General features: G+C 47.4%; 1 pseudogene; it reads left to right on the top strand.

Moving 5' to 3' along the window:
* LOC123068111 (disease resistance protein Pik-2-like) overlaps window positions 1-12,915 on the top strand; it is a 50,207-nt pseudogene extending 37,292 nt beyond the window's left edge.
* Window positions 12,916-13,461: the final 546 nt, after the last annotated feature.

The raw sequence follows: 13,461 nt of genomic DNA, 5'->3' as shown, positions 1-13,461 counted from the left end.
TGGCAGGGGCAACTGTTGGAAAAAGTCCCAAAAAGACTCCCTCGGGGTCTTCTTTCTTTAGTCCCAAATGCCCACTTTTAGTCCCTAAAAGTCCCTCCTGTTTGGTTTAGATGGGACTGACACGGAGTTTTTTTAGTCCCTACACCAAAATGTCCCTGTAAACAAACACCCTCTAATAATGCCGCTGGAAAATTGATGCAATGCCACAGTTAAAAGCAAATTACATGTTTAACGAATTTTATTGTTAATATAATCTCTATGTTAATATTAATCAATGCCACCGTTTGAGAAATGCTACTGTCTTGCTTTCTTTCCCATTTAGATAAGGTAGATGCTTCTTTTTGTTGGCTTCTGTGTCATCCACCGTTATTGACCACTAATTGTTTCCTTTGCACCTCTGTGTAAACAGGGTTATCTACTTCACCTCGTTGCCATTGTGACCTTTTGTTGCACTGCACAAAACACTTTTGTTTTAAGAGTGTTTTGTGCAGTTCAACCAAAATGTCACACCGACAACGTTGCTTGATTGCTTGATCTTAGTGGAACTGCACAAGAGGAGATCTTACTTCCTATCCGTTAAGGCGAATTTGGTTCAGATCTTCTTCTTGTGAGTTGTTTGAATTCCGCATCATGAGAGGTCAGTACTAGCCTTCTTTCACATGATTCTGCAGTGTGCTTTCATATGTTGTGCTACTTGTACGATAATGTTGCTTGATTTTAGTGAACTGCACAAATGGAGACAAGACTTCCAATCTGTATGTGCACCGTAATATCCCATTGAGGTAAGATAAGGATATTTCACAACTGCTGGCCTGTATTTTGCCACTTTCATCAGAAAATTAAGTTTAGTACTATACTTGTGCTCCCTAATTGACATGCCAAATCTTACATTGAAGGCGAAGCTTGTCTGTTATTGAACCAAGTGATGAAGGGGAAGAACAAGCGGAAGAAAAACAAAAATCAACTCCCGGTGCTGTAATGAAGCACTGGAACTGTGATGACACAAGTAATGATATAGTTTTGCATCTTAATTTATTGCTATGGCTGGAACGAGCAATTGTTTTGCCACTGATTTGATGCCATATGTAATTATCTCTACTTGTGCAAACAGGGATCTTCTTTGAAGATACCATATATTTTAGTGGAACTGCACAAGAAGATGTTGGAAACATTAAACTAATCGAGGAGTATATAGTAAGCATGGCCACCCCCGTAGATAGCAACAGATGGTTCCGGAGAAGTGCTTCATCTGTATGCTCTACACAATCAGCCTCCTGACAAAGGTTGGTACTCGCCCACTGATTTCATCCATATGATTGAGCTTTGTCATCTCTATTGGTGTTGTGCTACTGTTTAGATACTGTCATGAAAAAGTGGTATTGTCCTTGAGAAGTGCTTCATCTGTGCTGTTTTAAATATTTCCTTTCCTTTTTTTCGAGCAAACAGGGATGCTAGCATTTAGTAGTCCTCTTGTCTTTGCACAACAGGATCATCTTCCTCTGAAGAAGAATATGGAGTACGTGAAGTGACTAGTTCCGATTATGCCAGGATGAAGAAGCCCTGTCTATCTTCTCATCAGAAGGAGCAGTTGAAGGATGGTTACATTACTCCCCACAAGACCAAACTAACTTCAGCTCAGAAGGACTGACAAATCTCCATTTTTTTGCTGTGATGCGCGAGTACAATGTTGTTCTAGGATTCTTTCTGGTGAGTTCCATTTTTCTAAAAGTGTGCTCTACATGGACCATGTATGTGCCTGTTGAAACTGTCAATTCATAGTACAGTTTGCTTTATACTAATCACTTTTTTGTATTTGTGCAAACAGGGGTGCTCAGCTTGATTTCAATGGGAACTGCACAAAATGTTCATGAATACATCGAATCATTCATTTCCACCACAAGAAAGGAGGTGCCCATAAGTTCAAGGCGTTGCAACATATAAGGGCGAAATCATACAAGCTACGCGCGAATTTGGTTGATTTTGGTGGAACTGCACAAAAAGAACAGCTGGTTTATTTAGCACGAGGTGCCATGTCAATGTCCGAACTGATGGCAAACCCTGCCCATTCCACAATCGTAGGCATTTGATATTTTGGAATGGGACAACCTTGTCAAATTTTGCTCATTGATTTTAGCAAGACATGCGTTTGATATTTTCGAATGGGACGCCCTTTGCTGTCAGCAGCGTCGATCAATTTTTTCTTTATTCTTTAGTTGTGAAGTAAATATTGCCTCTGACATGTGAGTCGCTGAGATGCATAATCATCGATTGTTTTGAATGTTCTCTATGAATTGCCAGGCCTGTGTGTTTGATTGCAATGTACAGAAACGCTAAAAAGCTGCTCAAACTCTTTGTACTCCTTCTGTTCCTTTTTACTTCGCACATTGTGAAAGTGCATACTTTTTTGTATAAGATTGGTCAAAGTAGAGATACTTTGACTGCAGACAAAACTTGTATGCAGACTAGAAAGGACCGGAGGGAGTACATGTGAAACTGCTGCAAACGAGGTGATCACCCTGGGAATAATGCTAGTACATATTGTTTTGCATGTTCATCCAATGCCAGTGATACAGGAATTCGAACTAATCGAAATAAATTCATTCATACATGGTCGGATTTCATATAAACATGCCGGATTTCATTACATTTCATACATTCTTCAACTAAAAAGGGGTGCGCTGGAGGTATAATTAATTAACTGAAGCTACCCACCTGTGTCCCGCTGAGCCGAACAGAAGCTTCAGTGACTTAACTGCAGGTGCAGTTGCGTAACTGACATGTGGCCTGTTGGGCCCACGTGTCAGTCAGCTAACTGCACCAGCAGTTAAGTAGAAGCAGCGTTCTTCTCCAGCGTAGCTCTCCGACTCCACATCGCCGCCAAGAAGCTAACCGGTCGTCAATGGTCAACCCGCCTAGCTTGGCTTCAACTGGAGGGTAGCAGCAGTGGCCTTACTTGGACCCGAGCGGCGGCGACCTACCGTGTTCTACTCTTACTCATTTTCTGTGTGGCGCTGCCTCATTGGCAGCGGGGCGGGGCCTCGGCGGAGCCGGCGATGTCCTCCGTCTCGTTGCTGGCGGGTGGCGCCTTCGGAGCGGTGGAAATCCTCCCCCACGTTACCGGCAGGGTGGGGCCTCGGCTGAGCCGGCGATGTCCTTTGCCTTGTTGTTGGCGGGGCGGGGCTTCGGCGAAGCAGGCGGTGTCCTCTGCCTCGTTGTTGGCGCCGTGGGGCCTCGGTGGAGCCAGCGGTGTCCTCTGCATCGTTGTTGGCACCGCGGGGCCTCGGTGGAGTAGGGCCTTGTCGACGCCAGCGGAGCGGGGACTCCTCGGAGCCGGCATTGTCCTCTGCCTCGTCCTCGGTCTCGCCAAACAGCGCCTCGCCCGCTTCATCGCCCTCTTTGCTAGCCTCTTTGTAGGTGGCCGCAGCCTCCGCCACCCGCATGCGGTACCGCTAGCGCTCGAGGCGGCCCTTGCGGGCGGAGCAGTGCGAGTCGAGGAGCGCCTCCTGCTCCGCCCGCTCCGCGGCAATCTGCTCCTCCGCCTGCAGGTGCTCCTGGAGGAGATGGTGGTTGTAGGCGGCGTCAGCCTGCGCCTCCCGGAACTGCTCCTCACGCATCTGCCTCACCCTGTCCATATATTGGGCACGGGCCTCGCTGATGGTCATGGTGCAATGCACCGGCGAGGATAGCGCGGAGGAGGGGGCTGGCGCTGGATCGTCGACTACCATGTTCTCCATTGGGACGTCGTCGTCCGCCGGCTGCCTGCCGGCCAGCCGGTCGGCAGCCATGGCTGCCATCTCCTTGTGGTCCGTCGTCCGCCCGTCCCAAAGAGCGCTGGAGCGTGAGGAAGCCATGGTGGGTAGTAGTGGTGTGGACAGGAGAAAGGGAACGGATGCGGATGACTGCGGCTATGGCCGGCGCAGTAGTTTATATAGCAATGGTGGGCGGGCGGAGGGACGGACATGTGGCGCCGGAGTAGCCGCCTCGGCAACCGCGTATCATTAATGTGTGCGGCAGATGGACGGACGGACGACACTTGTGTCGTTTGAAGGCGAAGCAATCGCCTGCACTGGGAAGCGGGGCGGCCCGCGCTGACTGTTTCGGGTGGAAAGCGTGCGTGGGCGAGGAGATGACTTTACTTGGAGAGGATGACAATGGGGACCCACCAGGTCCATAGCCTCACGTACGCAAGTGCCTCCTTATTTTATATATATATATATAACTATAATTTATTTTGCTTCCTCATGGTTTCGTGACATCACGGTCCCACACCATTGTCAACCTATGTACTCCCTCCTTTCCGGTTTATAGGGTTTATCTCAAAATTTTAGTTTTTCCATTTTATAAGGCTCAATTTGGTTGTTTTCCATCACATGTTCAGATTCCAAGGTGCATTAAATCATTGCATGCAAGTATTAAGAGAAAATTGACCAATGCATGTACTTTATGCATGCATGCATTGCAATTAATGCATTGATAAACATAATCTTTTGAGGATAACAAGAACATTAATTAGGTGCTTTTGCAAAACTACAAAAAGTATTCCACCACTCGCCATCTACCTTGATTGGTGAGATTTTTGAATTGAGCATTATAAACCGGAAAGGAGGGAGTAGTCAATAAACGAGAGAATTGCACAAGAAGCGGCCGACAGCTGGGACCAAGCAGCTCGAGCAGTATTTGTGTTTTTGAGGTGTGAGCACTGCAGAGTTTTTCGATGTTTAGCCCAGATATTAATTTTTCTCCTCTGAACAACAACGAAAACATCGCTGCAGGTATTAACTGGGCGGGCTGTGGCCCGTCTAGCCCAGGCCAGATATCCAGCCCAGATATTAATTTTTTTCAAGCTGAAAATGGCTAGCCCAGCTATACTTTTTTTAGGAATACCCAGGCAAGGTCAAGTTGTTATTCTCCGCCCCGCTGGGCTGCAAATCTTTCCTAGGAGGGATGCATTAGGCTTAACAAGAAAATGGGCTTTAAGAAATAATAAATGGGATGTAATTATAAAAACTGGGTAGTAACTATAAAAAATGCACCAAACAGTGATTACTTTATAAAATATTATTTTTGGATATTGAAAATTTTAATTTCATTAATTGTTGCGAGCGCAATGTTTCGTTGGATTTTTACGTAATATAAATTTATATTGAAATTGTATTTAATCTGACTAGAAATTTCGGGATAAAAATATTCGGATCCCATCAAAATGTGGGAAATTTTATTGAATTCTGTTTTGAACGGTTGGTTGAAATGGGTTGTACTTTTAACAAACTGTAAATGGGCTATAGTAAATTCCATTAGAATTCAAAAATGGGCTACACATTCTTACAAATCTCAAATGGGCTATAAGTTCTCTGCCACACACTTCTGGCCTTACTAAGTTGACGCGTCCCCTAAAAAACAGAGTTGACGCGTATGCAAGGCTTTGTCAACTTATAGTCAACACACGGTTCTAGCAGCAGTGGCCGTTGGATGTCCATCCAACAGATGCCGTGCTTCTTCTTCAATCTCGGATATTCTAGCTTCACCCGCCCAAAAAATGATTCCTCCCCCTGACATCTGGGGCACACCGTTTCGGAAGCTGACCTGTGGGCCTACTAAGTTGACGTACCAAGGGCTTTGTCGACTTAGTAAATATAAACGATTCTAGCTGCAGTGACCATATGATGTCCATCCAACGGCCGTCGTGCTTCTTCAACCTCTGGTCTTCTTGCTCCAGCCGCGCAAAGCAGCGCCGATCGTGCCGCTTGCTCCTGCCGTCCGTGGCCGGCTGTGCTGCCGCGGAGGCCTCACGGCCCCCTACTACTCCCACCGCTGGTCAGGCCATCCCTCCACTCACCCACACCCCCTATTATTCTGCGGCGACGGCAGCGCAGCCGAACCAGTGAACCCTTGTACTCATCTTCGCGTGTGCATCAACTGTCGCGTCTTCCCCGGCTCCACGTCATCCCCTTCCTAGGCCTCGTCGTCGTCCACCGCCATGGTGCTCTCGGCGTGGCGTGGTCAACATGGTCAAGGAACGACTTCCATCGGACGTGGACTGTACGTGGAGAGGCTGACAGCTGGGTCCACGACAGCCGCAAGGAAGTGCCTCCTTATTACGCGCAAAATAATTATTCCTCCACCTGACAGCGGGGACCCACCGAACGGGCCACCCTATTTCGCGAAAAAATGATTTGCCCCCTGACTACTGGGTCCCACGAGCTACATCTTCGCACGCAAGGAAGTGCGTCCGGGAAAAAAATGATTCGCCCCCCTGACTGCTGGGACGCACCAGCTACATCTTCGCACGCAAGGCAGTGCGTCCGAAAAAAATGATTCGCCCCCCGACTGCTGGGACCCACCAGCTACACCTTCGCACGCAAGGAAGTGCGTCCGGGCAAAAAAAATGATTCGCCCCCCTGACTGCTGGGACCCAGCAGCTAGACCTTCGCACACAAGGAAGTGCGTCCAGGCAAAAAAAAAACAAAACGATTCGCCCCCTGACTGCTGGGACCTACCAGCTACATCTTCGCAGGCAAGGAAGTGCCTGACAGTCGGGACCCACCTGGTCGAAGCGTATGTAGCGTTGTCATCCTGGTCGCGAACGTGTACATACATACTGGTCGATGTAGAGGCACGCATGTGTCGTAGTAGAGGCGCACACGTGTCGTAGTAGAGGCGCGCACGTAGCATGTACACGTACGTACATCGGCCAGGATGCAAGAAAGAAAATACGGCCACGTATGTGTACATACGGGCGGGGTCTCAAACGCCTACTCGCGCATACGTACGGCGAGGGCTCGTGTTCATGGGGAGGCAACGGAATGCGTCGTGTTCATGGGGAGGCAACGGAATGTGTCGTGTTCATCGGGAGGCAACAGAACGCGTGGGAGCCAACCGGCTGGGTCGGAATAGAATGCGTGGTCGTGTTCATCAGGAGGGCTTGGATGGAACAGGCGATGGAAACGAGGCCTAGCGTACCGCAAAACGGAGGAAACGGACCTCCTACGGTCGAAACGGGGGTCCTGTTGATCGGGAGGGGTGTGGTGTACCGCAAAACGGACGAAACGGACCTCCTACGGTCGAAACGGGGGTCCTGTTGATCGGGAGGGGTGTGGCGTACCGCGAAACGGACGAAATGGACTTGTGTTGGAGCGCTACGGTCGAAACGGGGGTCCTGTTCATCGGGAGGGGTGTGGCGTACCTCAAAACGGGACTCCACGGGATAATGTTCATCTCCACCGTCGACCTCCTCCAGCCTCCACGGGCTACGGTCGACCTCCTCCAGCCTCCACGGGCTACGGTCGACCTCCTCCAGCCTCCACGGGCTCCTGTTCATCCAGCCTCCACCGTCCGCTACTCCACCGCTACTGTTCAACCACCCCTCCACCGTCTACTGTTCATCCAGCACTCCATCGTCTACTGTTCATCCAACCCTCCACACCACGGGGTCCTGTTCAGCCACCCCTCCATGGGCACCCCTCCACCGTTTACTGTTCATCCAGCCCTCCACACCACGGGGTCCTGTTCATCCAGAGGCAATGCCATCGCTCACTGCTCATCCAACCCCCCCCCCCCCGCCCATGCAACGCTCACTGTTCATCCAATCGATCGGCTTCAGTTAGCAGCAGTAGCGAAGGAATCGCTCGATCGGGTTCAGTTAACAGCCATCGATCGATCGCTCGGGTTCAGTAACGTGTAGCTTGCAGTGCAATCGCTCGGGTTCAGTTAGAGCCCAACGCCTTGCTCGTGTTCAGTTAGAGCCAACGCCTCACACGTGTACGAGAGAAACGCGCATCGCTCGGCCCCCGACCTCCCACTGTAACCGGCAACTCCCCGAAATTTTCCTCCCCCTCGCTTCTACCACGGTTTTTTCCGTCATAGATGGTCCAAAGAATGTCATGCAGCTGCGTCTCCGGCCCGCCCAAGACGAAAAGCCCATTTTCTGTCATGATTTTTGTCATAGAAGTAGGAGCCCACCACATCTATGATGATACCGGGTGTTGTCATAATTATCGTCATAGAAGTGTCATATGTATGACAGAAAAAAAAATCGTTCGGTCCAAAATGTCATGGATGTGTCTATTTTTTGTAGTGCATCTTTCCTAAAGACCGGCAGATCGCAAGGAGACGCTTAGTGTGTCGGTGGCTTGCAGAGGGTTACTCAAGTGAGGTGCGTGGCAAGTCTGTGGAGGAAGTATTGGATGGTTACTTCATGGAACTCATAAGTAGGAGCATGATCCTGCCATCTCAACAATCAATTTATAGTAGGAAAGGAATTGACTCCTGCCATGTTCATGATCTCATTCCTGAAATTGCCATCTCGAAGTCTACATAGGAAAATCTTGTTTCACATTGGAGGAAGGGTGCAACTTAAACAACCGAGGCACAGTGTGAGTTTGAGAATATAGTAGACTTGTCTCGTGTACGATCATTGACAGTGTTTGGAAATTGGAAACCGTTTTCCATGTCTGATAAGATGAGGTTGCTATGAGTGCTAGAGTTGGAAAGCATTTGGGATCTGGTTGATCATCATCTTGAGCACATTGGGAAGCTTACACATCTTAGGTATCTTTCTTTTAAGGAAACATGCTGAAATATTTGACCTGCCAAATTCTTTGGGGAACCTGTGACAACTCCAAACACTAGATATTTCTGATACAAACATAATAAAGCTACCTAGGACTGTCATCAAGCTTGTGAAGTTGCAATGCATTCTTGCTGGTGGCATAGGAAAGACACATGCTGGTGATATATATAAAATCCATCCTACCACCTGGTGGTAGTTACCCCACATGTCTCATATACTATCATGTGGTACTATATATACTATTTTATTATTTTAAATATGTTCATATACTATATCTAAGATATTTCAAAGCAAGTTACATGAAAAAATTGCATATGAGCCCATAGTTTTTGTTATATTTGTAAAATACGTACGTATTTGTACGTAAAAATGAGCATACTCAAAAAATGGTACATACTACCTAAAAATTAGTATATATACTACCTAATCATTGTTATATACTACATACTACACGTACATACTCTCGGTTCCGACAGATACTACATACAACATACAAAATGCAAGTGGTGGTAACTACCACTGCTTGTAGGAAACATTTGTCCTATATATATGCACATGAGCAGTCCCTAGTGAGTTTACCTTTATATTCAGTATGGTGTTCTGTGGCGTGTTGTGCACCTAATAGGCTGGGAGAGCAACTTGGACTTTATGATGTTGCACAACTTAACAGGCATGATGTATGCACCGTGTTCTGTTGCAGGATATTACCTTATTATGTAGCAGGAGGAAGAAATCCAGGTGGTGTTGAAGTGCCGAGAGTGATTTGGAAACTAAAGACCAGGTTGTTCCAGAAGATATAAAAAGCTTCACCCGGTTGCGCAAGTTAGGATTGACAGGCATCAACAAGAGAAACAGCAAGAGTTGTGTTCAATGATTGCTCTTCTCACCATCCTGGAGTCATTGTCGCTCCAGTCACACGGAGAGACAAGTTTATCAGGCTTCTTGGATGGCCTATCCTCACCTACAGAAAACCTGCAGAGCGTCAAGTTGATGGGCAACCTGGTTAAACTGTCGGAGTGGATCTAGGGGCTCAAAAATCTCGTGAAGCTGCAGCTAGAGGGGTCCATGATATCAGAGCATGATGCAACCGTACATGTCCTTGGGGATCTACCAAACCTGGCCACCCTACGTCTATTGTTTGACTCATTTGTTGGTGAAGGGATTCGTTTCAGTTTTCGTCGGGAGGCATTCCCGAGCCTGAAGGTGCTGCGGGTGTGTGTGATACTAAACCTCAAGCTGGTGGGATTTGAAGAAGGAGCAACCCCTAAGCTTGAGTTCCTGCAGTATTGTGGTTGGGGCAGTCCCAGTGTTGGGTTCTTGTGTGGGTTACCATATCTCCTAAGTCTCAAGGAATTTATGCTGCATGAGTCAGACTAGATGTACACCGAGTTTGTCGAGGACTTGCAAGGCCAGCTCACAGAGATTGAAAACAAGCCCCTTCTGAAGAGGTGGCCGTAGGTACCTGTATTGAACTCCCTTTTCGTCTATCTTAATATTCATGTATGTATTTTGTTCATCCGCTAGGACTCTTTGATTTCTATTTCTGTTTTGCAAACCGCACATTCTTACTCACTCTTGCTTTGTAAACAAGTATTACAGTGCTAGTTAACCCTGTCGAAGATTGTGTGCTTCAGTGATGGAGCTAAACAGACACAGTTGAGGGGGAAAAGCGGAGTTAAGGGGGCTAAAAGGACAAATTCAACTTAAAAATGGTAATCTTCAAACCACAATATTTCACGTAATTTCTCTAGGGTATGGGGCCCATAGCCCCCCTTGGCCCTAGTGAATCTCCACCGCTAGTGTGCTTACTGATGGTGCTGTACTGGATGAGGGGATGGTAGCTGAAACTGAAGAGCTACGTTAGGCTCCGGGGGTTAGGGTGCCACACCACTAGATTCCATCGTGTCACAAGACAGTGGATCATTGGCAAGAAGAAAGAATAAAATGCTTACGCAGAACTTGTTCATGTCGCTGCTCGTCGACCTTGGACCTCGTCACCGACACATTAGTGGCGTTGATGCAGGTGTAGCCTGGCACACTGATGCTAAAGGTGGTCGGTATCTTGGGGCCATCGTGGTCGTCGAGGGCAAAGTTGATGACGTACATCTCGAACTGCAAAGTAGCCGTCCTGTTGTTCTACATGACGGACGATAGTGCGTCGCCACGGGGACTGCTAGCTGTACGGCGCGTCCGGTGACAGGTCAACCATGACCAGTTGTTTCTCTCAACAATGTGGAGGGGCGCCACCGGCAACACACAAGCTAGTGCACTTATCCTGCTTCGTCGTCTCTGTGCCGGTCACGACTGACGTGAACTTGCGCACACCCACACCTAGCTCAACTGTCATCCCGGGCGCTTGACGTGGCACCCAGGTTTCGAATTTTGATAGCAAGAAAATTTCAATGAACCTCGAAACATAGGAAATTTTCAAAATTTTGTAAATTTTGAAATCTGTTTTGGACAAAACAATGAAATTTTTAACTACATTTTGATAAATTTAAATTTAAGGATCGAAATATATATGCATTGTAGCAGCTTTTGTAAAAGCAAACACTAGTATCTAAACCCTTACAAGAGCCGATCAAGAAAGCTTATCATTTTATGTCCAGGAGTCTAATTAATAAAATCCAAAATTACCAATGGGTATACAACACCTACGGTTCTTCATTCGAAAATAATCTATGAATGCATATGGTGCTTTTCTTGTTTTTAATAAATACACGGGATCAAAGGTTTTCGTTTGAATACATGCTAGGTAAAGAAAGAACATATTTGACAAACCTAGATCGATTTTGTACTGGATCCATCGAGCAAAACTTCTGGGAGAGCACTGGTGCCGTGTTCCTTTTGATTGCTAGATCTTGAGTTCTTGGAGAGTAAGGAGTAATTGCCGTTTTGGCCGGCTGGGGCATTGGAGAAGAACTATAGAAAACCTAGATACAAAATTTGGAGTGATCACTCATCAGGGCCGGGCCTGGGTTGCTTATAACAAACTATATCCTCTCTTATTTAATGGATGAGGCAAAGTTTTTGCCTCCGTTTCAAAAAAAGAAATTCAAAATAGTGGGTCCCAAAGGAGTGATCACAATCCCTGGCAACCCAAAGCATGCAAAAAAAAAATGCTAACTTGGCAGCCGAAACGTAATTTGTTACTTATAAGCTTGTTGTTGCCCCAATTGAGATGCCTTGGGCTAAGGCCCCTTCAGATGCACATAACGCAGCCGCCGCCTCCTCCTAAAAAAAAGCTAGGGCTCGTGCCTCTCGCTGGAGCCATCACAGGTTTGCCTCGCTTCCGGTGGCCCTAGGGTCATGGGGGTGTGGTGGATCTTGGCAAGGGCCGGCGGGAGGGCTTCCTTGTTAGTCGTTCTTTTGATTTTTGCTAGGATTTGTGTTCTGCTCAGGAAGCTAAGACGGCGGCGGCTCGCTGAAGTTGAAATAAAGGTCTCCACGCCTAGCCCCCGTTCCGATGGTGCGTCTAGCATCTTTGGTGGGCGTGTGGAGGTGTTCCTCCGATGGATCTATCCTCGGTAGATTTTCTCGGATCTGGTTATTGTTCGTCTATGTTCGTGTTTCTTTGGGCTTGATCCTTTCGATCTACGTTATCCTTTATCAGTGGCGGTTGCTGTGTTGGTGCGCTGGTTTTATGGGGCCTTAGCACGATGACTTTCCGACTGTCTACTACAACAAGTTGTGCCCCACTCCGTTGAGGGAGGGACAATGTTGGCGGCGCACCTTCGGCTCAAGATGTAATTTTTATTATTTCTAATGTTTGTTGTACTGTCGTGATTGAAAATGAATAGATTGGAAGTTTCCTCGCAAAAAAAAGAGATGGTTCGGGCTAAGAAACGGACTCTAGATTCGTCCTTCCAGTCGGCAATAGGCACCGAGAAAGCTCAGGTGCACCCCACGACCCAAACAGGACAGCTGAGATTGTTGATGACATTGATCCCAAATAAGAAAGGATTTTTTTCCCACTCTAGGCTTTGCCAAATTTTATGGCAAAAACAAAATTTGTAGTGGCAATTGCGATACATCGTCAAAAGTTCCAGAGTGGCAAGAGTGAATTGAATTTTTTTTATTTTGGCACGGAATGGCAGTTATGATACATTGGCAAAAGCTAAGAGTGGTAGAAATGATATGTCAGACGTTAGAGTGGCATTTAGCAAAAACAAAGTTTTCATAGTAGGAAATAGAGGTCGTCGGCTTCCTCCGTGAGCATTGTGATATCTTTGCATGACCTACCTCAACATGCACCCATGCATGGAAAAGATCCACCACCAAATGTAACCATTCATGAGTTTTCATTCTTTTTTTTTTCAGGAAACTGTCAGTCTATTCATCTTTAATCATGGCAGTACAACGAACACCAGAAATAATAAAAATTACATCCAGATTTATAGACCACCTAGCGACGACTACAAGCACTGAAGTGAGCCGAAGGCGCGCCGCCATCCTCGTCCCTCCATCGCCGGAGCCGGGCACTTGTTGTAGTAGACAGTCGGGAAGTCATTGTGCTAAGGTCCCATAGGACCAACGCTCCAGAACAGCAACCGCCACCGATGAAGAGAATTTTAGATGGGAAGGATCCAACGTGAAGACACATAAACAAAGACGAACAAAGACCGGATCCGAACGGATCCACCAAAGACAACCACCGACCAAATCTCGTGAGATCCGGCGGAGACACACCTCCACATGCCCTCCACGATGCTAGACACATCATTGGGACGGGGGCTAGGCGGGGAAAACTTTATTCCATCTTCAAGAAACCGCCGCCGTCTCGTCTTCTTAAGCAGGACACAAACCCTAAAACTTGAAGAAGCACCTGAAAACGGAGCCCTCCCGCCGGCAAGGGCCGAGATCCAGCGCGCACCCATGGCCCTAAGGCCACA

Source organism: Triticum aestivum, chromosome 3B, assembly GCF_018294505.1.
Source record: "Triticum aestivum cultivar Chinese Spring chromosome 3B, IWGSC CS RefSeq v2.1, whole genome shotgun sequence".
NCBI classification, from domain to species: domain Eukaryota; kingdom Viridiplantae; phylum Streptophyta; class Magnoliopsida; order Poales; family Poaceae; genus Triticum; species Triticum aestivum.
Note: the sequence above shows the minus strand (reverse complement) of the source record. Positions and strands in the feature narration are given on the sequence as shown.